Source organism: Leucoraja erinacea, chromosome 13 (genome assembly GCF_028641065.1).
Source record: "Leucoraja erinacea ecotype New England chromosome 13, Leri_hhj_1, whole genome shotgun sequence".
NCBI classification, from domain to species: Eukaryota; Metazoa; Chordata; class Chondrichthyes; order Rajiformes; family Rajidae; genus Leucoraja; species Leucoraja erinaceus.
This window is the reverse complement of record NC_073389.1, coordinates 37668891-37694771: the sequence shown is the minus strand read 5'-3', so window position 1 is coordinate 37694771 and position 25881 is coordinate 37668891. Positions and strand designations below refer to the sequence as shown.

At 42.9% G+C, this 25881-nt stretch overlaps 1 long non-coding RNA gene across 1 annotated transcript in view; it reads right to left on the bottom strand.

The window, feature by feature from the left end:
- Positions 1–13643: 13643 nt before the first annotated feature.
- LOC129702880 (uncharacterized) overlaps positions 13644–25881 on the bottom strand; it is an 85735-nt gene continuing 73497 nt past the window's right edge. The window contains exons 3-4 of the long non-coding RNA XR_008724467.1: positions 14352–14427; positions 13644–13735 (exon numbers count right to left, since the gene is read on the bottom strand). This is a non-coding gene — a long non-coding RNA (uncharacterized LOC129702880). The remainder of the gene's footprint in view (positions 13736–14351; positions 14428–25881) is intronic.

The following is a 25881-nucleotide window of genomic DNA, read 5'->3' as shown; positions in this document are numbered from 1 at the left end:
GGGGGGGGGAGAGGGGGGGGGGGGGGGGGGGGGGAAGGGGAGGGGGGGGGGAAGGGGAAGAGGGAGGGGGAAGGGGAACAGAGGAAAAAACTCAAAATTCTCAAAGGTCCCTTGAAAAATTGCAACAACCCCACAGCCTTCTGGGAATCTCCGGTTCGTGATCGCTCAAAGTGAAGAAGAAGAATACAGAATGGTCTTGAGAATCTTGAGACACATTAAGTGCTGTGTAAATGGCAGAAGGAGAACACACCCACAAACTAACCACTTGCTTGCCCCATCAGCAACTCCAGGAATGAATAGGCTAACCTATGATGAGCGTTTTGTCGGTCACTGGGCCTGTACTCGGGGGGACCTTTAGAAAATGATGAGGGGACAGAGTTGATTGGACAAGCTTTTTCCCTTTGAGAATGAAACATACAGGAATACTTGAAAGGCTTAGGGGATATGAGTGGAGTGTGGTGGCGGTGTGGAATGAGCTCCCCAGTGGAAGTGGTGGAGAGGATGTTTCCTCTAGTGGGAGAGTCTAGGACTATAGGTCATAGCCTCAGAATTAAAGGACATTCTTTTAGGAATGCGATGAGGAGAAATTTCTTTAGTCAGAGGGTGGTGAATCTGTGGAATTCTTTGCCACAGAAGGCTGTGGAGGCCTTCAATGGATATTTTTAAGGCAGAGATCGATAGATTCTTGAATACTACACATGTCAGAGATTATGGGGAGAAGGCAGAGAAGGGGGTTAGGAGGGAGAGATAAATCACCCATGATTGAATGGTGGAGTAGATTTGATGGGCCAAATGGCCTAATTCTACAATCACTTATGACTTTATGACTCTCTGTCACATCTGCACAGACTCTGCAGTTCCCACACTAGGCTCATCAGTCATCTTGTAACACACAAAGTTCAAGTAGAAGAAAGTTATACTTGATTCTGACAGATTGCCTAAGAAGAAGTAGCATATTATAAGAAGACCTGCCAGGCAATATTGTAAGACAATGCTGTAGGAGTTAAAGCAGGAATTGAATAAAGCTGAATTTTAAGCTCAAAAGAGTGAAATAGGAATACCCTATGTTCATAGACAATTAAGTTGGAGCAACTTGAAGGTGGCATGGTGGCACAGCAGTTGAATTGCTGCCTTACAGCGACAGAGATCTCAGTTCAATCCTGACTACGGGTGCTGACTGTATGGAATTTGTACATTCTCCCTGTGACGCGGGTTTTCTCTGGGTGCTCCGGCTTCCTCCCACAACATACAGGTTTGTAGGTTAATTGGCTTCTGTAAAATTGTAAATTGTCCCTAGTGTGTACGATAGTATTAGAGTACGGGGTGATCGTTGGCAGCGGGGACCCAGTGGGCCAAAAGACCTGTTTCCACGCTGTATCGCTAAACTAAAATAATCTAAACTCTGACAATTAAGTGAAGTTCGGTAAAACGTGTACTTAAATGAAAACATTGTGAGTATAAACCAAAAAATTGTGAAGCGTTAACTAAGAATTCAAAGAATTAAATTAACAAAAAAGGTATCAAATTCTGTAGCATGAGAAAGGAAAGCAATGAGAGTCACTGGCATAGAAGAATTAAAGATGAACGGCATGCAAACAATAAATAACCAAGCGCATGAAAGGCCTAAGAGGAATGAAGTGGTTGTGAGAACAAAATGTAGGCACAGAATGGCCAATTCTCAAGAGAAAAATATACGAATGCACTCAGCACATAATTTGCAATTTACATGCCTCATTGAGCTGTTGTATGAAGATAAATTCCTAACCACCATAACTCAAGGTCGAGATAAACTAAACAAGAATAATAAAAAGCTTCTTCCTAATTAATTTCAACAAGGAGAGATCCATTTACAGATAAAATCAGAAATAATCTTCTCAATTCTTCACAGGTTGCAGAGACATTCACTGAAGGAGGGTCTCGACCCGAAACGTTGCCTATTTCCTTTGCTCCATAGATGTTGCCTCACCCGCTGAGTTTCTTCAGCATTTTTGTCTACCTTCGATTTTCCAGCAACTGCAGTTCCTTCTTAAACATTCACTGAAGGAAATAGCAGCAGCTCAGATTCAATCTTTATTGTCATTATGCAGTGTACAGTACAGAGACAACAAAATGCAGTTAGCATCTCACCCTGAAGAGCGAACATAGAATAATGAGCTGTAAAATATATATGTACAAACAGTAATAGTAGTGCAATTTTTCTGGGGGAAGGAGTGTCCGGGGGGGGTGACTGCCAGTCATCATGGTGTAGAGTTAAGTAATGTAACAGCCGCAGGGAAGAAGCTGTTCCTGAACCTGCTGGTCCGGCAACGGAGAGACCTGTAATGCCTCCCGGATGGGAGGAGGGTAAACAGTCTGTGGCTGGGGTGAGAGCAGTCCTTGACGATGCTGCGCGCCCTTCGCAGACATCGCTTGCCTTGCACAGACTCAATGGAGGGGAGTGAGGAACCGGTGCTGCGTTGGGCAGTTTTCACCACCCTCTGCAGTGCCTTCCGGTCGGAGACAGAGCAGTTGCCATACCATACTGTGATACAGTTGGTAAGGATGCTCTCGATGGTGCAGCGGTAGAAGTTCACCAGAATCTGAGTAGACAGATGGATCTTCTTTAGTCTCCTCAGGAAGAAGAGACGCTGATGAGCCTTCTTGACCAGAGTTGAGGTATTGTGGGTCCAAGAGAGGTCATCAGAGATGTTGACCCCCAGAAACCTGAAGCTGGAAACACGTTCCACCTCCGTCCCGTTAATATGGATGGGGGTCCGCGTGCCGCCCCTAGATCTTCTGAAGCCCACAATGAGCTCCTTGGTCTTCTTGGAGTTAAAGGCCAGGTTGTTGTCAGCGCACCGTGTTGCTAGGAGCTGGACCTCCTCCCTATAGGCCAACTCATCATTGTCGCTGATGAGGCCAATCACCGTTGTATCATCTGCATACTTGCTATGTCCGTGAGTGGTAATTGAATGCCAGTAATAGAAGAATCACAACAGAATTCACAAGGCCCCATGAGTGACTGTCTAGTCTGTAGCTTTTACAGCAGGGAAAGCAAAAATGGTCCTGCTATTTCAAATGATACATTGAAAAGGATTAACTGAGAATTAATTTCCTGTCAACATCCTCATATTTACACCTTTTGTCTCACACCTTCTGCCATCAAAATCCCCCCTCGCCTATATTGATTTATTACCAGCCAGGCTTTGATCTGCTCCTCCTCGTCCAGCTTTCTCCCCCCAATACCCACCTCTCCACAATTCTCCCCTACAATGTCTGAAGAAAGGCCCCCCACCTGAAATGTTGACTATGCATGTACTCCACAGAAGCTGCCTGACCTGTTGAGTTACCCCAGAACTTTTTTTTTTTTTTTGTAAACCAGCATCTGCAGTTCCTTAAAGGGGCACAAAGTGCTGGAATACTCCACTTATCCATGTTATCCAGAGAAACATTTCCCATCCATGTTCTCAAGAGGGTCTGAAAGAAGGGTTTTGACCCCGACAGGACATCTATCCATGTTCTCCAGTTCTGCTGAGTTACTCCAGCATTTTGTGTTGGTGTATTAACCAGCATCTGCAGTTCTTTGATTCTACATCTGCAGTTCCTTGTTTCCTCACATTCTGGGACTGTTTTCCATGTCATGTAGTTCTAGCTCTCCAAGAGGCTGCATGTCATCAGCCAAACACTAATCTAAGAAGAACTCCAACCAAAATGAACCATAAACGGAGTAAATGAAGGAATTGATTTTCATCTAGAAGTCTCGGAATTTGAAGGTAATTATGTGTAAAAGAGCCATTATTCGTCCTCACATCCAAATTCCACACTTTAGAGAGAGTTGAGAGTGCCACTGGATAGTCTCATTGAGCAGGGTCATTTAAATAGAGGAGAGAAGACATTGTCATTATGCAAATTATCAGATAAAGTGGCAAACAATTGAATATGAGGGAATTATTTAAAAAATGCAGAGTAAAATATACATTTAAAAAGTGTCAGATAAGATTTAGTCAGGCCATGTCTGGAATGGTGTTCACACCTTGCTGCATGTGGGCACAAGTTACTTCATTCTCTGAGAAGCAGCCACTTGGCTCATTTAAACTATCCTTTGTGAATAGATCTAAAGTAGACCTAGATATGAGTGGTGGTCTCTCATGAGATGCCGCCTAACCCGTTGAGTTACACCAGCAACTTTGTGTCTACCTTTGGTATAAACCAGCACCTGCAGTTCTTTGTTTCAACTATCTATTATCTGATTTGAGTTGTGGCTGTGATGTGGGACAGCAGTGTAGTATATTTTGTGGCTGTGATGTGGGACAGCAGTGTAGTATATTTTAATCAGCTCTGACGAATGTAGTGCAGTGTAACAGACAGTGCTGTAGCAAATTCGGAGATGAATGGTTAGTGAGGAGATGTTGCAATCTGAACCAAAATGCCCTCAGCAGGACAGTGTAACTGAGTTCCTCAAAAGCTGATGTTGCCTCCAGTGGAAGTATTTTGCTTGCTAGGTGGTTAACTGGGTGCCTAGGGCTTTGAAGATGAATTGATGCCAGCTGTAATTGAGCTCTACAGACCTTCTTGCTTCCACGGACAATGGGGCAGTAATAGCCCACCAGAGATTAGAATCAGCTTTGTTGGGGCTGGCTACCACAGATGTTCAGTTCAGAGTCTATTTCGTATAAGCTGGGGCAGTCTGATGTTGGTCAACTTTGTTCTAATGAGCTATTTCTGTAGGTCATTTCACCAGCTCAGAAGCTCAACATAACTGAGATCAGAGCCACAAATTTATGCCTTTTGTCCTTTCTAAGATCAGCCACTATGCTCCTCCAAACAATGTTCCCCTGAGAGGAATTCAGGGAAGGACTTTATTGGCTCTCGTGTTCAATATTGGATGCAATGTACAATGTGAGAAATGTGGGGAAAGATTTAACTGGAACCTAAGGGGTAACATTTTCACACAAAGGGTGGTGGGTGTATGGAACTAACTGCCAGAGGAGGTAGTTGAGGCAGGTTATATCGCAACGTTTAAGAAACATTTAGACAGGTACTTGGATGGGATAGGTTTAGAGGGATATGGGCCAAATGCAGGCAGGTGGGACATGTTGGGCGGAGTGGGCAAGGTGGGCCGATGGGCCTGTTTCCACTCTGTATGACTATGATTCTAAATGAAAATGGGTCAAGAGCTTGTCCAAAGGAAAAAGGTAATTGCAATTGTAAAATAAAATATACAAAGCCAAACTTCCCTCAATTAAGAGTTTGGGCTACTGTGGCGATTTGGGAACAGAGATGGAATGCAAAAGAATGGTTTAAACATGGAATATGTCACAGACAATTAGCAGAATAATTTTGATTGAATGCAGTCTAAACATAATACATCTTTTTCTCCCATTGAATTCCTTTACCGGCATAACAGAAACAAATATTGAAGAACTAAGGCTTTTAAATTTAGTGCTTGCTCGTACAAAACAAAAGCTGGCAGCGCAAATAAGAGCTGCCAAACATCAAACTGTTGCCTTGTATAATGATTTGAAGCAAAGATTCTCTGGAGAATCTGTTCAATTTTGTACAGAAAGCAATAAGTAAAATCATCCCCCTTCTGTTATTTTGTTAGCCTGCCTGTTATTGGAGGAAAACAAACAGCGTTAAACACTAATGGTACTTCATATTCATAATTTATAAATCACTAAACTATTATTTCTCAGAGGTCCAACAGATGGATTTTAAACAGTATCAGTGTTGTGCAATTTAAAAGCCAATTATTTTACAGGTACTGAAATGTAACATGTAGCCACAGAAAAAGTTATCTTGATTTGAAACATTTGATTTCTTTTTAATGTACAATAGGATCTTTTGAAAAGTAATTTTTCACAGAAAAACATTATACTTCAATGTTATTTCATGAAGATCCCAATGGAATGCAATGCATAATCTTCACATTTTTCATCTTCTATCATACGCATTATTACTTGTAAACTTATTATCAGCATGGAAAGATTTCTCAGTGTTTTTTGCTCCAGATTCTACTACAAGTAACTGATGTGAATCTGGTCATTGAAACCCCAAGGAAATATCCATCTTTTCAAAGCGGTCTGCCACAAATAATTATACAGATCCACTGACTCCCTTCGACTTTGGTGGTTGTCAGTTTTTTTGTTTAGTTGGCTGGACAATAAACTGACCTCACTGCTCTAAAAACAGAAAGACATGTCAGAGCAATTTGATTGCTTTGGTGATGATCATTGATCAGTAGCTTTTCCCTTCTCAGATCTCCTTGCATCTGAGTAAATGTAAATTAGTGCAAAGTGATTTTCTTTCACCTCCCTCCAACAAAAGACTTGTATTTTGCTGTAAGCTAGCATAGCATCCCCACTATTGAAGTGTAAATAGGACGACAACTTTTTATTAAATGTGCAATCACAGTTAAACACTGAAATCAGGGAGATGCTTTCTGGGAAGCCAAGATCCCCAGTATTTAACACATTATATTCCAAGAAAACACATCAGAAATACAGTGGATCTTTCCCAGTCCATTTTGTCCAGTTTTAATGGGTCATAGGCTTTAATTCCTGTCAAACAATGTTTGTGGCACTGAATAGCTTCTTTAAGTGGGAAATCTCATTAATTTGGATATCAATTATCATTGAAGATTTAAAAATATGTAATTTATCTGTTTTGTATTTGTGGCTCTTCCCTAATGTCCCTCCTTTAACCTTCCTTTACATGATGTGGCAGTAAATTAACCACTCTTCCATGTCCAGATACTCCATGCTCAGAAGGAAGTCTTCTATCTGAATCATTAGGAAGGTACACAATTGTCTGCCCATCCACATCATGGGCACTGGATCCTCAGATCATGAAGACATTAATTCTCAGATCCCTTTCTAATTGCCACTGGTGCTACTTCACAATTCCACATAATGTCTCTGCATAAGACTGAGATTAGCTGGTGTGGTTTATTCAAATCAAGGACATGGTGGATTTTATTTATGTATGGTAGCATAATAACAGGGTAGTTTTATTACCCTACCTGGAACTTGTAAGTTTAATGGCCAATGGCAATGTGCTAGTTATATCTCTGCATTTAGTTAAGACTATTCTAAGTGGGACCCGTTGGGTCCCATGTTCACACGGGAGGATTGATGGTTGGTCCCCCAACGCAATATTCCACCTCTCCACCAATTCCAATATTGTTGGCCAGTGGGAGGGGGGGGGGCTTTCTGGAGTGCTAGTATGGGTGTTGTGGGCGGAAGGGACTGGTTTCCAGAGGGCTAGTGTGGACATTGTGGGCCAAATGGATTCTTGGACTGGCAGCTCAGTCGCACAGGCCTGGTGGGCTGACAGGCCAGTCACTCGGGCCTGGTGGGCTGCCAGCTCAGTCACTCGGGCCTGGTGTGCTGGCAGCCGACTCACTCACGGCTGGTGGGCTGGCAGATGACACACTCATGGCAGGTGGGCTGGCAGACGACTCATTCACGGCTGTTGGCCTGGTAGTCGACTCACTCACGGCTGGTGGGTTGGCAGCCGGCTCACTCACGGTTGGTGGGCTGGCAGTTGACTCACTCACGGTTAGTGGGCTGGCAGTTGATTCACTCACAGCGAGTGTTGATTCACTCCATCTCACACACACACACACCACCCTCCATCACACACACACCCTCTATCACACACACACACTCCATCTCACAGACACACACACTCCCTCCATCTCACACACCCTCCATCTCACACACACACCCACCATCTCATACGCACACCATCTCTCACACACACACACTCACACCATCCATCAAACACTCTCACACACAACATATATATGACAGTGAATCTCTTGAATCTACTCACGCGATTAAGCACAGCCTCTCCTCTGAGTGGGACTTCCGCAGTGAGTGGGACTTCCGCAGTGAGCGGGACTTCCGCAGTGAGTGAGTGAGCGCGACATTCAGTTCAAGCAGCACAGTTTGCAGACCAACCCTTCAATTCAATTCAAGCAGCACAGTTTGAAGACCAACCCTTCAATTCTGTTCAAGCAGCGCTGTTTGCAGACCAACCCTTCAATTCAGTTCAAGCAGCACAGTGCAGACTCACAGTTCAGTTCACTCACAGCGTAGATTTACAGTTCTGGACTCGACACTCACTCAAGGTCTTCCAGGGTGACTGACTCACGTCCAGCCTCTGGAGCTTTATTCTTCTGCCCCCCCGGAAGGGGCATACCTTCATGATGGTGACTGACAGGCGAGAAGACCAATCTGCTGATCTCATGATTTTTTAAACATTCATAACTTTTTTATTATTTCACCGATCGGAAAAAAACTTGGGGCTATTGGAGGGGAGGAGGACAGTGAGTAACATAGCGAAAAAATCATAGCGATATAGGGTAGCATTTCTTTCTAAAATATATTTCCAATGTAGACAGGAAGTGGACAAGATGAGACTTTTAGTAATAATATAGATCTTTTGATGATATTTCTATGAATTTCTATGAATTATTTTCTCAATATTAACATCAAGGAGCAGCATGTGGAAAATAATCCAACGGCTGGAGTCATACTGATACAAAGGAAGAATGTAGTGATTGTTGGATATCAACCATCCCTGCCCGAGGCAAATGTATCATCAATGACCTTGCTTCCATCAGAAGGTGACAATGATGCTTGCACAATGTTCAATTCATCCATCCAACATGCCTCAGCAAATGAAGTAGCCCATGACTACAAGCAGCAAACCCAGACAACATTTAGCCAGGGGGTAATAAGCAGCAAATAACATTTGTGCCACAAACATGGTAGACAATGACTAACTCCAACATGAGACAGTGTAACCCCTGATACTCAATCGCACTACAATCGTTGAGTTCAACGACAGCAAGGTCCTGGGAGTCATCAATGATTACAAACTTGTTTACATCAGCTACATAAATATAAGAGCTAGTCAGAGCCTAGGCATCCCATGGTTGGTGACACATCCTGCCCCCCCCCCCCCCCCCCCCAAAGCCTCCCCCATCTTCTACAAGCGCACGGGTATGATGGAATAGTTTCCACATGTCTGAACCAATGCCATACCAATCACACTGAAGAAACCAACATATTCCAGGACAAAGCAGCCCGTGTGAATGTCAGTCCAACCCCCCACCCCATTCTAAACATTAATTCCCTGCACCATTGAGCACAGTAGCTGCAGTGTGTTTCTAATAAAACATTAATGTAAGCAGTTTTGGGCCCCATATCTGAGGAAGGATGCGTGGGCATCGGAAAGAGCCCAGAGGAGGTTTACGAGAAAGAACCCAGGAATGATTGGGTTAGCAATAAGCACATAACATAGGAAGTATTTTTTGCTAACTCTTATGAATTCTCATGCGAGGAGTGTTCAGTAAAAGCCTCATATGAAAAATAAAATCAAATGTTATTCATTTTATTCACTAATACTCCACCTGAGATTATTTTAATTCATATAGGAAAAGTCCTTTTCACATATCTCCCTGTTGTCTTGTGGCTGCAAAATCATTGCACTGATCAGTGTAGTGGCTGGATAAATGACTTTCAGGTTACTGATAATGCACTAATGCTGTTCATACATTAGTCTTCGACTTAACCAATTAGTGAAGCACAAACAGTTCCTGATTAAAATTTTATAAAAGTAACAGATTGATACTGAGATTGCTACAACGTGAACCTTGCAACCGTGAAAATTACTTCTAAGCCTGAATAAGAAACATTGTAAATTACTGAGCTTGGGACCAAGCAACAACTGAGACGTTGCAAATCACAAGAATTGCAAAAATGTTTCTTCTTAATTATTTCAATTGCTGTGTTTCAAGGAGCTCATCATCATGGTGGGATTTTCCAGGTTCTTTATTATCCAGAGGTTCACCTGCATCTCCTCCAACCTCATCTATTGCATCCGCTGCTCTAGATTTCAGCTGATCTACATCGGTGAGACCAAGCGGAGGCTGGGCGATCGTTTCGCCGAACACCTCCGCTCGGTCCGCAATAACCAACCTGACCTCCCGGTGGCTCAGCACTTCAACTCCCCCTCCCATTCCCCATCCGACCTCTCTGTCCTGGGTCTCCTCCATGGCCAGAGCGAGCAATACCGGAAATTGGAGGAACAGCACCTCATATTCCGCATGGGGAGTCTGCATCCTGCGGGCATGAACATTGAATTCTCCCAGTTTTGGTAGCCCTTGCTGTCTCCTCCCCTTCCTCAGCCCTCGGGCTGTCTCCTCCCATCCCTCAGCCCTCGGGCTCCTCCTCCTCCTTTTTCCTTTCTTCTCCCCGCCACCCCCCCCCATCAGTCTGAAGAAGGGTTTCGGCCCGAAACGTTGCCTATTTCCTTTGCTCCATAGATGCTGCTGCCCCCCCCTGCGTTTCTCCAGCATTTTTGTGTACCTTCTTTACTATCCAATCTAGTGGAAAGTGGGAGGTCGATGGTGGCCTTTGCTTCCTCCAAAAGATGTATAATGGAGAAAGGCACGGTGGCGCAATTGTAATTGGGGTGACAAGATGGCACAGTAGTAGAGTTGCTGCCAAACAGCGCCAGAGACCCGTGTTCGACCCTGACCTCGGGTGCTGTCTGTACAGAGTTTGTGCATTCTCCCTGTGACCACGTGGGTTTTCTCTGGGTGCTCCAGTTTCCTCCCACACTCCAAAGAAGTCTAGGTTTGTAGGCTAATTGGTTTCGGTAAAATTTTAAATTGTCCCTAGTGTGTAAGATAGTGTTAATGTGCGGGGTGATTGCTGTTCGGCACAGATTCGATGGGCCAAAGACCTGTTTCCGTGCTGTATCTTTAAAGACTGGTCCAGAGCTATGCTTATAACAAATACAGCTTGACTTATGTACAGCGCGATATTTTCGGGCATCCCAATGAACATGAAAGCATGGCAACACAGAGACACAAATAAATTCTGGCTAAAAAACAAGGTGCTGGAGGAACTCAGCAGGCGGGCAGTATCTGTGAAGAGAATAGACAGACATGTTTCATGTCAAGCCCTTTCTTTTGAAAGATGGAGTAGCGATTGGGGGAGGGAGGGTAGAAAGTTGGAAAAGATAGGTGGGAGATGGGGCAAAACCTGGCAAATGAAGGGTCTTGACCCGAAACATCATCCATTCCTTCTCTCCAGAGATGCTGCCTGTCCCGCTGAGTTTTTTGTGTCTATCCTGGCAAATGATTGGTAAGGATACAAGTAAGGGTGGGGAGTGGTGATTGGCAGATGGGTGGAGATAGTGACAAAGACTAGAGGTGAAAAGCAGGCAAAAGGGTGTTCGATAAGGGAAAGAGAAAATTAGTGAAATGTAAAACCTGGCGAGGAATATGGGCGGACAGAATCAGGATTGGGATGAAAGGAAATATGGGACAGGGATGGGAGATGAGTGTAGAAAACGAGAGTGTAAGGACCAGGATAGCTTGGATGGTGGGAGATGGTGAGAGGAATGTGTGGGCAATGGAGTGGGGAGGGGTTATTTAGGGGAAAGAGAGGAGGATATGGGGGATTTACTTAAAATTGGAGAGTTCAATGTTCATACTGTTGGATTGTAAACTAAAGCAGAATATGAGGTGTTGTTCTTCCAATTTGTGTGTGGCAATGAAGGAGACCCAGGACAGAAATGTCGGCATGGGAAGGATAGTTTAAATGGTTAGCAAGCAGGAGCTGCTCTTCGATTCTTTTGCCTCAAGCCTTTGATCTTTTCATCTCTGACCTTTGTCCAACCATCTATCAAACACCCTCGTATCAGCTGTATCCACCAATCACCTGCACGGCTGTATACTGCTCCTCCTCTCTTCTAGTTTCTTACCCCTCCATTCCACAATCAGTCTAAAGAAGGGTCCCAACCCGAAATGTCACCTATCAATCAATCAACCTTTATTGTCATCTTGCAAAGCAACAGTTCCTTTTTCCATCTGGGGGGAAGTAGAGTAAGAAAGTAAGTTGAGATCTGTAGGGCACAGAGTGGAAAGCCTCATTTTGTCAATAGATGCAACAGAGATGGGGTAATTGAGAGTAGAAGATGGTGCCATAGCAAAGGAGGTGTAGAATAAGTAGGCATGGGAATGGGGGGGGGGGGGAGTGTAGTTGTCAGTCAATAGTCTGTCCCCTTAAAGGTTCAAAAAGGTTCAAAGGTATTTTATCGTCACGTGTACCAATTAAAGTACAGTGAAACTTGATTTACCATGCAGTCATACTAAAAAAAACAAGATAGACAACTACATAAAAGTTAACATAAACATCCACCACAGCAGATTCCCCACATTCCTCAATGTGATGGAAGGCAATAAAGTCTAATCTTCTTTCCTCTTTATTCTCTCGTGGTCGGGGCAGTCAAACTACATGCAGTCGGGGCGATCGATGCTACCGCGGCCACTGCGGCATCACCTGGTGGAATCAGTCCCCTGTGATGAAGGCAGAGAAATTGAGAAAGGGGAGAGACATGTCAAAGATAGTCTAAGTGAATTTGAGGGCAGTTAGGAAATTACAGTAACTGTCAAGTTGATGAAATCAGGACAGATTTCCATTACTTTCTCCACAATAATGTGCGTGAGGAATGCCAATTCCAATTCCACCAAACAGAAATATCTCTCCAACTTTTCGGAAATAAAAAACAACCACCGAGCAGTGATGTTTTTTTCCCCAAAGACTCCATCCAGTGTTTTTAAATTTTTACTTGCTGATGGGCTACAAAATTATTTATCTATAAATATCCATTTCACAATGAAACTGAACAATGATTCCAATCTATGTATAATCTTTAAGAAATAGCTGCCTTTCATAACAATGAGCATTTAATCTATTTTGATTTGGCATTGCTTTTATCCATTTTCTCCCACAGAAAGTATTTAAAATTTGTAAATCGCTTGAGCTTATCCTTTTAGCCAGCTTAAATGCTTCATGTATCATGCAATAAAATAATAAAATGCAATGCTGCTTTACAGAATATCCATCATCATCCTTATAACTATAAAACTCTGATCTTGGATGTGTGTGTGTGTGTGTGTGTGTGTGTGCGTGCGTGTGTGTGTGTATGTGTATGTGCGTGTGTGTGGGTGTGTGTGTGTTGTGTGTGTGTGTGTGTGTGTGTGTGTGTGTGTGTGTGTGTTGTTCACATCTTCTCGAAAAAAAAACGACTGCGAACGGGAACACCTTTGACAAAAAACCTTTGAAAAAAACCCTGCTGTCTTCTTGTTCCTTGCGAGTGTGACGGCACCCCACCCCCCCCCCCCTGACCATCCCCCCCCCCCCCCCCCCCACCCCCCTCAAATCCTACCCCCTCCCTCTCTGCCCCCTCTCCATCTCCCCCCCCCCCCCTCCCTCCTTCCCTCTCTGCCCCCCTCATGCTCCCTCTCTGCCCCCCACATCTCCTGTGAGGGCAACGGGTTTGGGACGGGTGCATTTTGCAGCTGGGAGCGAGGGAGTATAGCATTCGGGAGCCAGCCCTCCCCTGTGACGACGCCCCCCCCCCCCCCCCCCCATCTCTGCCCTTCCCCCACGCTCCCTCTCTGCCACCTCACGCTCCCTCTCCGTGCCTGTGTGTCCCTCTCTGTGCCTCTGTGTCCCTCTCTGTGCCTCCGTGTCCCTCTCTGTGCCTCCGTGTCCCTCTCTGTGCCCCTCAGGCACCTACCAATTATCTTCCTTCTACACGTGGACCCCAGTCTAAGGAAGAAGGATCAAAACCTGAAACATCGTGTTCATTCCCCTCCACAGATGTTGCCTGAGCATGGGTTCCTCCATCTTCTTCTATGTAGGGTTCCTCCATCAGTCTGTAGTTTGCACTATATAATAAGATCATCAGAAATGTCTCCAGGACCAATTAACCACTTAATTAATTGGCACAAGGAAATTAGCCACCGCATTCTTCAGCTACCAATGATTTGAATTTTTAAGAGGCACTTTCAAACATGTCCTCAGAATCCTTTTAAACTCTTCTGCTCTGCAACTTTACTTCTGCCACCCCTTATCATGTACCACATTATATGAAACTGTCTAACGTCAAAATGAGTATGTCTCTTTTTGAGCTACATTAAAGCTAGACCAAATTGGCCATTACATACTCCAAATGTTTCACACTTCACCGTGAAACTTTTCACTTTGAAAAGCTTATCTGAATCCAACACTTCCAGATGTACAGACGCTCTCCCAAATGCAAATCAAAACTCATATTCTGAAAACCTACTGCTGCTAAATCATTATTGTGGCTCCTGCCTAAAATATGCTTCAATGTGCAAGTACAGCTGTCCCAAAACCTAGATTTTCAAAGTTCATTATTTTCTTACTATTGATTTGATACTGTTTTTTTATTTTATGTCCTGGTTTCAAGAACTCAGCAGTTCTTTCTTACCCATCACCTGTCCCCCAGGAGGTTCCGAATCCTGGGGGAAAGATACATACCTTATTCAGCTTTAGGTCTAAAGTAACTGAGGTACTGCAAGGCAGCGTCTTTGCATTCATAAACTCAATTGTCTTCCTGTAAAGAAACAAAAAACTACGAATCAAAAGGTTATCCTTTTTTTGCATCCTACATCCTGGGGGCATGAACATCGAATTCTCCCAATTTTGTTAGTCCTTGCTGTCTCCTCCCCTTCCTCAGTCCCCCTGCTGTCTCCTCCCATCCCCCAGCCTTTGGGCTCCTCCTCCTTTTTCCTTTCTTGTCCCCGCCCCCCCCCCCCCCCCCACCACCCCCGATCGGCCCGAATCTTTGCCTATTTCCTTCGCTCCATAGATGCTGCTGCACCCGCTGAGTTTCTCCAGCTTTTCTGTGTACCATCCTTTTTTTTTAACCTGTCTTTTTTAACCTCATATATACAGAATATTCTGTTTGCGGAGAATCAAGGAACTGCAGATGCTGCTTTATAAATAAAAAGACACAAAGTGCCCCAGTGGGTCAGGAATCATCGCTGGAGAACATGGATAGGTGACATTTCGGGACAACACCCTTCCTCATACTGATTATGGTGGTGGAGCAGAAATCATCGCTGGAGTGAGGAGGGGCAAGCCTGGCAAGCGATAGGTGGATACAGGTGAGAAGGGTTGGACAAACGCCGAAATCAAATGACAAAAGTAGTGAGAAAAAAACAGAAAATCGTGAGATACGGTAGTCCTTGGCGGACCAAGCAAATTCACAGAGTCTATGCTTAGTCTCGCCAACATAATGGTAGCGACATCATGGACACTAGATGCAGTTGACGAGGTCAGAGGAGGTGCATGTGAACACTCTGTCTCACCTGGAAGGACTACTGGGGCTCTGGGTGGATGCAAGGTAGGAGGTATAGAGACAGGTGTTACATCTCCTGCCATTGCAGGGGAAAGTATCTGGGGAGGGGGTGGTTTGGGTGGCAAGGGAGGGGTGAACCAAGGAGTTGCAGAGAGTGTAATCTCTGTGGAAGGTGGAAAGGAGTGGAAATGGGAAGCTGTGACTGGTGCTGAGATCACGTTGAGAGTGGCAGAAATGTTAGACATTGATATGTTGGATGCGAAGGCGAGTGGGATGGAAGGTGAGGACAAGGGCAACTCTTGTTGTTCCGTCTGGGGGGGAGGAAGAGCGAGGGCAGAACTACATGGAGGAGATGCAGGTGAAGGATCCATCTATGACAGTGAAAGAAAGAGGACATCTCGGCATTTGCACTACATCACTGCATGCAAAATGTTATTAATGCTCACCAGTGAAATAAAATATTTCAATCTCTCTTGCCTGGGAATAACCAATGGGAACTATAGTGAGGATGTCTGACTTTATCATTGCACAGGATGACGCTGACAGCAACCACAACACTGCAGACACAGCACAACAGCTCTGAGATGTATATCAAAGAATAGGACTGTTCAGCTGGTGTTTAGCCGTAGACAGCAGATAAGATCAGAGTATCCTGACGACGGCCCAATGTCTTTGAGCCAGCCAAGCAAGCCAAAGGGTGGCCACCAGGCACCAAGTTCCGTCTGTTGTACAACTCATGCATGTTTGAACAGGATGCCTGCAACAGGAGTGATGTTGATGCTCAGGATTTAACGGAGAAGACCGTTGTTGAGCTGAAGCAATGATTTTGCTGGTTCTATTCCTGTGCCTTCGGATGACTGGTATACCAGAGTAGATTTCAAGATTCACAGCAGTTCAGCTACAGCTGTGTCCCTTCCCTTACTGTCAGCAGTGCAATGGGCATCTGCAGAACAGGAGAGAGAAATAGACCATATGAGGAAGTGTCAGCTCAAACACAATTTCAAGCCGGGATATCTGTGAGCAATTCTTCCAGCTGCAACATCAGTCACTGTAGATAGCACAGACATAAGGGAGACCTACATGGGGGGAAATTGGATGATACTGAAAAGAGTTTGTAGGCAATTAACTCTCGCCTAGTCCTTGTGCTGCATGCAGCACCTGCTGTTTTAAAAGTTTCCTGGACAAAGCAGCAAGTTGGTGTAATGCAGCATTAATTGGCAAGGGGCCCAACACTAAAACACATATTTTTAAAGAAGTGAGAGTCCTTTGAAAGGAATCATACTTGTTTGTTTTGAAGAATATCTGAATACATGAATATGAGGATGTGAGCAACAACGTTTTCAGAAGGTGCATTGGAATTCACTTCAGGATGTGGAGGCATAGAACAAAGAACAGTACAGAGGAACAGGCCTTTCAGGTTGTGATGTCCGTGCTGAACATGATGCCAGATTAAACTAATCTCTTCTTCATCAGTGATTCTGAATTTGTAAAAATGTTATGTTTTGGGTTTTTTTTCAAATTTTTTCAAAATGTTTTGGTTGTCAAATGTTTTTTCAGGCAAGGTGATTAGGATGCAAGAGAAAGGGAAGCATGAGCTGTCAGTGGTATAGCAATGGTTACAGTATAAGAAACGTTAGTGGATTTGCCTCTCATTGTCTAGGTATGTTACAGAACTTACCTTCAGCGGCGCTGCAGTTCTGCCACTGGCCGTGTGCGCGATTTTGGCGCCTTTGAGGGGGGGGGGGCTACTACCTGTTGCTGAAAATTCGTCCCGACTGCCGTTCTCTGAATTATTTTTTTTTAATCGTGGGACAATTGAATTGCTGGAGTAAAATAAAAAGCTACTTCTAACGCTGTCAACGCCAACAACGGGACGGATCTCACGTATGGGACAAAATTTCATCGGCGAAAATATGATTATGTAAATATACAAACTGGCAGTGTTTTTCCTGCCGATATGGTATAAATTCACCGCAACCACAACGTTCCAATCGATCGCGTTCCACAAAAACCCACTCGCAAGATGATTTAAATGGCCATTAATTTACAGGAATTAAACACTAAATTCCTTCCATTTAGCCTATAAATTCATGACAATGAGATTTAAAAATCATGTTATATTGTGAATTCTTGTGTGAATGTTATTTGGACACTTAGGCTATTTAAAAATGTTAACCTTTTCTTAAGAAATGGATAGATGTTTAGATCTAGTAATTGAATTTTGTAATTAGCTACAATTAGGTAACTAACTAATTATATACTTTAATTTCACGTCATCCAAGTAAGATTGTTTCATATTTGTTTCAGAATGCTTCAATCTATAATAACTGAAAATTTCATTCAGTTCTCTTAATTTTTAAGAAAGTTATGGGCTTTTGACTGTCCTCGATCACTGCTTTTGAGTTAAGTCAATGGAAAAGCAATAGGGAACAAGATGCTAATTTCAGAGTATGAAAATGGCCATAACTTTTTTAATACTGAAGATATGAAAGTGATTTAGGAGTCAAATTAAACTTCTTTTTATGCTTTATCTGATGGGATAAATTGCAGGCTTGATTTTTTAAATCTCAAAATTTTGTAACATTGCTACATTGTCAGGGTGGGTTGTGAATATGACTCCTAAGGGGATATGAAGCAAAGTGCTTGATCAGGCTGCATCACTGGAGAACATGCATATGTGGCGTTTCAGGATGAGACATATCTAAAGAAGGATTGTTCAAGTCTGATGAAGGGTCCTAACCTAAAATGTCACTTATCCATGTTCTCCAAAGTTGCTGCCTGACTTGCTGAGTTACTTCAGTACTTTGGGTCCTTTTGTGTAAACCAGCATCTGCAATTCTTTGGTTCTATTCCACGGATGAGTTTGCTCTCTTCAGATTTTGATCCGAAGTATCCAGTAGGAAAGTTCCTTTGGAATAGCCTTGCAGTTGGGCATTACTAATCCCAATTACATCATTACTCAAGGCATAGTATAGTAATAGAAACATAGAAACATAGAAAATAGGTGCAGGAATAGGCCATTTGGCCCTTCGAGCCTGCACCGCCATTCAATATGATCATGGCTGATCATCAAACTCATTATCCTGTACCTGCCTTCTCTCCATACCCCCTGATCCCTTTAGCCACAAGGGCCACATCTAGCTCCCTCTTAAATATAGCCAATGAACTGGCTTCAACTACCTTCTGTGGCAGAGAATTCCACAGATTCACCACTCTCTGTGTGAAAATAAAATTCTCATCTCGGACCTAAAAGACTTCCCCCTTATCCTTACACTGTGACCCCTTGTCTGGACTTCCCCAACATCGGGAAAAATCTTCCTGCATCTAGCCTGTCCAACGCCTCAAGAATTTTGTAAGTTTCTATAAGATCCCCCCTCAAGCTTCTAAATTCTAGCGAGTACAAGCCGAGTCTATCCAGTCTTTCTTCATATGAAAGTCCTGCCATCCCAGGAATCAGTCTGGTGAACCTTCTCTGTACTCCCTCTATGGCAAGAATGTCCTTCCTCAGATTAGTAGACCAAAACTGTACACAATACTCCAGGTGTGGTCTCACCAAGGCCCTGTACAACTGCAGTAGAACCTCCCTGCTCCTATACTCAAATCCTTTTGCTATGAATGCTAACATACCATTTGCTTTCTTCACTGCCTGCTGCACCTGCATGCCTATTTTCAATGACTGGTGTACCATGACACCCAGGTCTCGTTGCATCTCCCCTTTTCCTAATCAGCCACCATTCAGATAATAGTCTACTTTCCTGTTCTTGCCACCAAAGTGGATAACCTGACATTTATCCACATTATACTGCATCTGCCATGCATTTGCCCACTCACCCAACCTATCCAAGTCACATTGCAGCCTCCTAGCATCCTCCTCACAGCTAAAACTGCCCCCCAGCTTTGTGTCATCCGCAAACTTGGAGATGTTGCATTCAATTCCCTCATCCAAAACATTAATATATATTGTAAATAGCTGGGATCCCAGCACTGAGCCTTGCGGTACCCGAGTTGTAGGGAGCGCTATCGAGTATGGCTGCCCTGCCAGCAGCTGTTAGTCCTTTCACCCTTTTTTTATTTTTAGTGAGTTAAAGTGTTTGTTTTTGGAGGTCTTTTAGTCTTTTATGTGGTGGGTGGGGGGAGGGGATGGGAGAAAACTTTATTTCCTGGTCCCTACCTGGTCGGAGAGACAGCTTCCCTCCGAGCTGCATCTTCGCGCCCCCCCTCCTCGCAGACTACCATCGGACTGGAGCGGCCTTTCCTGTCGGGACCGGCCGGGACTACAGCTCCGGCGGCGGCACAGCGCTGGGATACCAACACGGAGCGGGCAATGCCTTACCAGGTCGCCGTGTGGTTGGCTCTGGAGTGCTGTGACCGCTGATTTTAACATTGAGGAGCTGTGGCTGCGCAGCGTCCAGCCGCTTGGATTTACAACACCGCGGAGCCTGGGATTTGAGATCGCCAGAGTCGGAGCTTCAGCCAACGCGGCCTGAGGACTACGGGTGCCGCGGTCTCCGGGGAGGAAGCAGCCGTTCCAGACATTTCCAAGCCGCTGAGGAGTGTTCACCCGACGCCGGAGTTCCAGCTTTCCAGCAAGATGGCTTGAAAACATCGGACTGGCTGCGGAGGCCACAATAGGCCCGACTGTGGGTGAACAGGGGATGGGACTGGACTTTGTTGCTCCCTTCCCCCACAGTGGGAACCATTGTGGGGGGATGTTTTTTGTTTTTATGTTTATTGTTAAATTCTTTAATGTTGTGTCTTATCTTTATTCGTGTGCTGCAATGCCAAGTCAAATTTTACTACACCATTTGGTGTATGTGATAATAAATGTCCTTTGTATCCTTTGTACCCCACTAGTCACTGCCTGCCATTCTGAAAAGGACCTGTTTACTCCTACTCTTTGCTTCCTGTCTGCCAGCCAATTCTCTATCCACATCAATACTGAACCCTCAATACCGTGTGCTTTAAGTTTGCATACTAATCTCTTATGTGGGACCTTGTCGAAAGCCTTCTGAATATAACACATCCACTGGTTTTCCCTGATCGACTCTACTAGTTACATCCTCGAAATATTCTGGGGGATTAGTGAAAATAGATTCTATTAAATTGTTCAAAAGGGAGCTAGGCAAGTATCTGAAAGGAATTAAATTGCTGGGCTCAGAGCAGGGGAGAAGGACTAACTTGGCAGGCTTTGTCCCGTCCCCACCTCATTTTTCCAACTTCCATCCCCCAACCACAATCAGTCGGAAGAATGGTCCCAACCGAAAACATTGCGTATCCATTCCCTCCACAGATGCTGCCAGTACTCCAGCATTTGGTGTTTGGCAACCCTTCCCACTTTCTTGCAGGTCGTTGTTTTATCACAGGAAGCAGCAGGAAACAAAGAGGACAAACATGTTTACAAGTTTTGACATCCACCAGACAATGCCAGACTTCATAACCAGTGACTGACCACTGAGAGTGCTGAAGAATGTTTGTGCATGCTTAATATCCATTCTCTCTTCTCACCAATCACCGGCCCTACTTACGTGCTGTGGGTGGCATGCTTTCTTACCTTATCTATCAATCACAACGCACCCTTTGTCTCTTTCTCTTACCTAACACTGGTAAATGTTGGTAAATGCCAAGAAGCATTCGGGCCACTCGCTGACTTTAAAACAAAAACTCTGACAAAAACTAATTTCTATAAATGTAACAATTTTAACAACCCCCTCCCCCATGTCATAGGGCACTTCACAAAATGATCTGAGTTGGAGGAATGCCAATATCTCAGGAGTGACAGGAATAGAGGAAACGAGTGACAGCAAGGAATGAAGCCATGGAGATATTTAAAAACAAGGATGAGTTTAAAAATAAAATGCTTGTTAACCAAGAATTCCAATTATTCCAATTATTCCTGAATGTAACGTTTTCATCATGGGAAGCTATGCCTTAAACTGCCAAGTATCTAAGCTGCAGAACTTCCTCTCAACATCTCTCAATGTATCTCTCTCCTCCTGCAAGACACTCTTTAAATCTTGTCTCTGTGACTAAGCTTTTGGTCACTTGCCCAACTATCCCTTTGTCAGGCTCAGTATGACACGTGCTGTTTGATACCACTCTCATGAAGTGGCTTGGGGCATTAAAAGTGGAAACAAGATGTTGCTGCACAATGTAAATCAGTAATTTATGTAATACTGAATTATCAGCCATAAACATGGTTCATCTTTTCACAAATATATGGTGCCTTTCATATCACTAGAGTTGTGATCAGGCATCTCAATGGCTGGTTAAGTATGACAATAAGCTATGAGTTTCTCCTTGTTTTTAATGGGGAACTTATCAGCTCAATTCTGTCACCTGAAAGGAGCATGTTTACTTGACAAAACCACCCAATTAAAGCTGATTCTCTTATTGTAAGATCTCTTTATCAATGCATATTTTTTTAATATGTAGGTTATTAATGAATAATTTGTCTTGAATAGTGGTATGTAAACCAAATAGCTGAATGAATATTGCACAGCACTTAGACTACAGAAACAAGCCATTAAGCCCATGATATCCCTGTTTGAGATTCTGCCTCCTCCCAACCTCCTTCAATTAAACGTCATCAATAGACCAGCATGTTAGGCAGCAGTAAGAGAAACTGTTAATATTTCAGACGAATGTGGTTCCTAATTAAATGTAAAGGGCCTGAAAGATGAACTCTATTTTTTTGTCCACACATGCTCCATTTCTAACACTCTCCTTCTCATGTTTTTAGGGCTTGAGATACAGTATTTGGTTGAGTTTTGGATCAAATAAAGCAGACAGTGATATTCACCTGGAATCAATACTGGGACTGCTGTTATCCCTGTTCTCTTTTATTGACATTTCTTTGTGAGAATGGGGGTCAGAGAGGTGGAACTGAATAAAAACGTCTTGAAATGCACTGAGACCACAGAAAATATTTTTGAAGGTGGCAATGCACATCGAATAAGTGCTTTAAGAAGCATATGGGATTTTTTGACTTAGAAATAGAGCCACTGAGTATGTAAGCAAGAAAGAGATATTGTTTGTTCAGCTGCAACTGGAGTATTTCACCATACAGTTTTTCACAAAGAATGTAACGTCCCTTGGAGAATAAGCAAAATAAAATGTAGTATGGTTTCAGAAATGAGGGACTAGTGTTGAAAAACCTAGGATTGCTCTCTTTTGAGCAAATAAAGCTCAGAGGCGATATGGTAGAAGGATTCAAAATAATGAGGATCATACACAGATCAATATAACCCAAAGGACACAGGCGTTAGATGAATGGCTAAGGAGCAAAAGAAGACTTGAATGGTCGGCATTTGGAATGCTTTGCTTGGTAGGGTGATGGAGCCAGACTAGGTTGTGGCTTTCAAATGGGAATTCCATTTGCATTTGAAAGAAATAACTGCAGAGTTATGATTCAGATGTGGTAAGTTCCCATCACATTATATGGTTTTATAAAAACCGTGATCTTTGAACTTAAGTTCTCTTTTTCAACTCTTTGCTATTCTTTTACATTACCATGCATACATTAAGATCTATTTTGTAAAGAAACACTATGGTTATCAGCATAAGATTTAGGTATAGAACCTGTGATTAGTGATGAAGCAGCAGCACCTTATCTTGATCTTTTGAAAATGTAGCAATCCTTTAGTAATGACCTTCCCCGTTCCAATGCTTGCTGATATCAGGCATGTTCAATGCAATCCCTTAAAACAAGCAGCTGTGATCCCATCACACTGGTTAAGCAGGGTATCACATTATAGAAATAGAAGGAACTGTAGATGTTGGATTATTAAAGACACAAAGTGCTGGAGTAACCCAGCGGTTCAGGCTGGGTTACTCATGGATAGGTGACATTTCGGGTCAGGACCTTTCTTCAGTCCCGTCCTTTTAAGTTACTCTGCTGCTTTGTGCCTTTTTTTGTTACATTATATAACTCTCCAAATTAGGAAAAATTAGATGACATTTTATTAACAGTTTAATAAGTTACAATGATTTGAAAATGATTGAAAGGTACAATCATGATCACAATGGAAGCTGCAATATAAAACAAACTTGTCAAAAATTAAAAGGAATTATTCCAAAAATTCTTATTTTGTAACATTTATAGAAGAAAATCACAAACCTCATGCATAGAATTAGTTTATCATTCTAGATGTTTTGCTGGTCTGTAATTACAGCAAATTTTGCCAATAATTTAATAGTGTTCAGAAGGCTAATAGCCCTGTCCCACGGTACGAGTTCATTCCAAGAGCTCTCCCGAGTTTGCCCTGATTCGAACTCGGAGATTTACAGTAATGGCCACTCGTTGGCACTCGGGGCTCTCGTGGACATTTTTCAACGTGTTGAAAATTTTTCACAAGTCTTCCCGTGCTTACCTGCCATTAACGAGTTTTCACGAGTACCTGCCGTTAGCATAACGAGCCGCTAAGAGACATCCCTGAGCTCCGACGTACCCGCTACATTTATTCTCCGTGCTTACCACGAGTTTGATTTTTTTTTTAACTCAGGAGAGCTCTTGGAATGAACCCGTACCATGGGACAGGGCTTTAAGAAGGTGATTTTATTAAAATAAGTAAGATTCTTAGTTGGCTTGGGGGGCAGATGCAGAAAAGATATTTTCCCTCAAGGAAGATACAGTTTCAGAATAAGAAGTTACATATTTAAGACAACGATGAGGAGCTTCTCTAGGAGTTATGATTCTTTGGAATTCTTTATCCTCAAGCTTGGTGGAGGCTGAGCCATTAAATATTTTCAAGGCCAAGGCATTGTTGGATCTTATAAGATTCAAGGGATACAAGACCAAGTGCAGACCCATTGGGTCTGCTCCCCCAAAACACCCGTTCCCTACCCGTAGCCCCCAAGGGAGGCGTGGTCCTCCAAATCAACCCATTCTAGGACGTAAGTGAAGCTGATCACTGCTAGCCAAGCCATTGTGACATCAGCAGTTGAAGTTGTCATAGTGTTTTTGAGAAGATGTAAAGACAACCACATATACACACACATATACACACATACAAGTTCAGACTTTTAATAAGTATAAGACCAAGTGCAGGCTCATTGGGTCTGCTCCCCCAACGCACCTGTTCCCTACCCGTAGCCCCCACTGGAGGCATGGTCCTCCTGATAACTGCAAGCCAAGCCATTGTGACATGATCAGTTGAAGCTGGTCATTTTAAATTCAGTCTTTTGATATTTTTTTACTTTAATCAGTAATAAGTTGAGAAAAAAAGCATAAAATGTCCAGTAAAGTTGTTCTCTGCCTCGAGGGGGAAAATGTGAATCAGAATATGTAAAAATCTTGTAAAAGCTGGCATATTTAAAGCTTTAATCGCAAATATCTTGTCAAATATAGGATGAAATCTTCAGTGAGGCTGATCACTGCTAGCCAAGCCATTGTGACGTTATCATTTGCAGCTGGTCATTTTAATTTCAAAGTCTTTTGACATTTTTAGACTTTTAATCAGCAATGAGTCGAGAATAAGTTGAGAAATAAAGCATAAAATATTCAGTGAAGGTGTTCTCAGCCTCAAGGGGGAAAATGTGAATCAGAATATGTAAAAAATCTTGTGAAAACTGCCATTTTTAAAGCTTTAATTGCGAATAATGTCAAATATAGGATGAAATCTTCAGTGAGGTTGATCACTGCTAGCCGAGCCATTGTGACGTCATCAGTTGAAGCTGGTCGTTTTAATTTCAAAAGTCTTTTGACTTTTTTAGACTTTTAATCAGTAATGAGTCAAGAATAAGTCGAGAAATAAAGCATAAAATGTTCAGTGAAGGTGGTCTCGGCCTCGAGAGGAAAAATGTCAATCGGAATATGTAAAAATGTAATTGTTTTAGCGAAGATGTAAAAACAACCACATATACACACACATACATATATACATACATATACACACATTCAAGGTCAGACTTTAGTGATTCAAGTTTCAAGATTCCCCTGCAGCTTATTTGTGCTCCAACATTATTTCTAGAGTTCATGTCACTAAGTGAAGATGGTCAGGATGTCTCACAACAAGATAACTTCAAAACTACCTGAAAGTCAAGGCAAACCAAATGATTTCAGCTTAATTCCACTGGAGATGACAGTAAATAGCACAATCTGGATCACTGACAGCAACTTTGAAAAACCCTTGTTAAACCATGCACTTGCAAATATCTCTTGTTGCCAGCAAACAATGCTAGTTTTCCCTTCATCACTACTGCAAAATCCAGGCCATTATTTCAGACAGCAGGTGATAAATTCACAAAAGAATTGTAGCCTAAAATTATTGCAACAACAAGCTATTGATAAAAGTACTGTCCTTGCACAAGAATAAAGAAACAAAACCGGTACAAAACAAAGCTTTTGATAGTTTTCAAAATTACATATTTAAAGCCTACATAGGCTGAACAAACAAACACTTTTTTTTTTGAGATGGATGAGCAATCATTAGTAGCATCAAATACCACAAACTACTTTGTAGTCTTGTGTCCAATTCTTAGTTGAAAGAAAAAATCGAGGTTGTATGAAAAAAGGGTTACATGAAATATAGTAATAGGCAGCCTGTATTACATCTCCCCCAAATTTTATTTACATTGTACGTGTTAGAGAAAATCCAAATTGTCCCCAGTGAGTGCTGTCAGAAAAAATATTTTGATTCATCTATTTTGGTAATTAGTATTATACTGCTTTTGGATTGTTATTTCCAAGCAAAGAAAATAATGAAACCC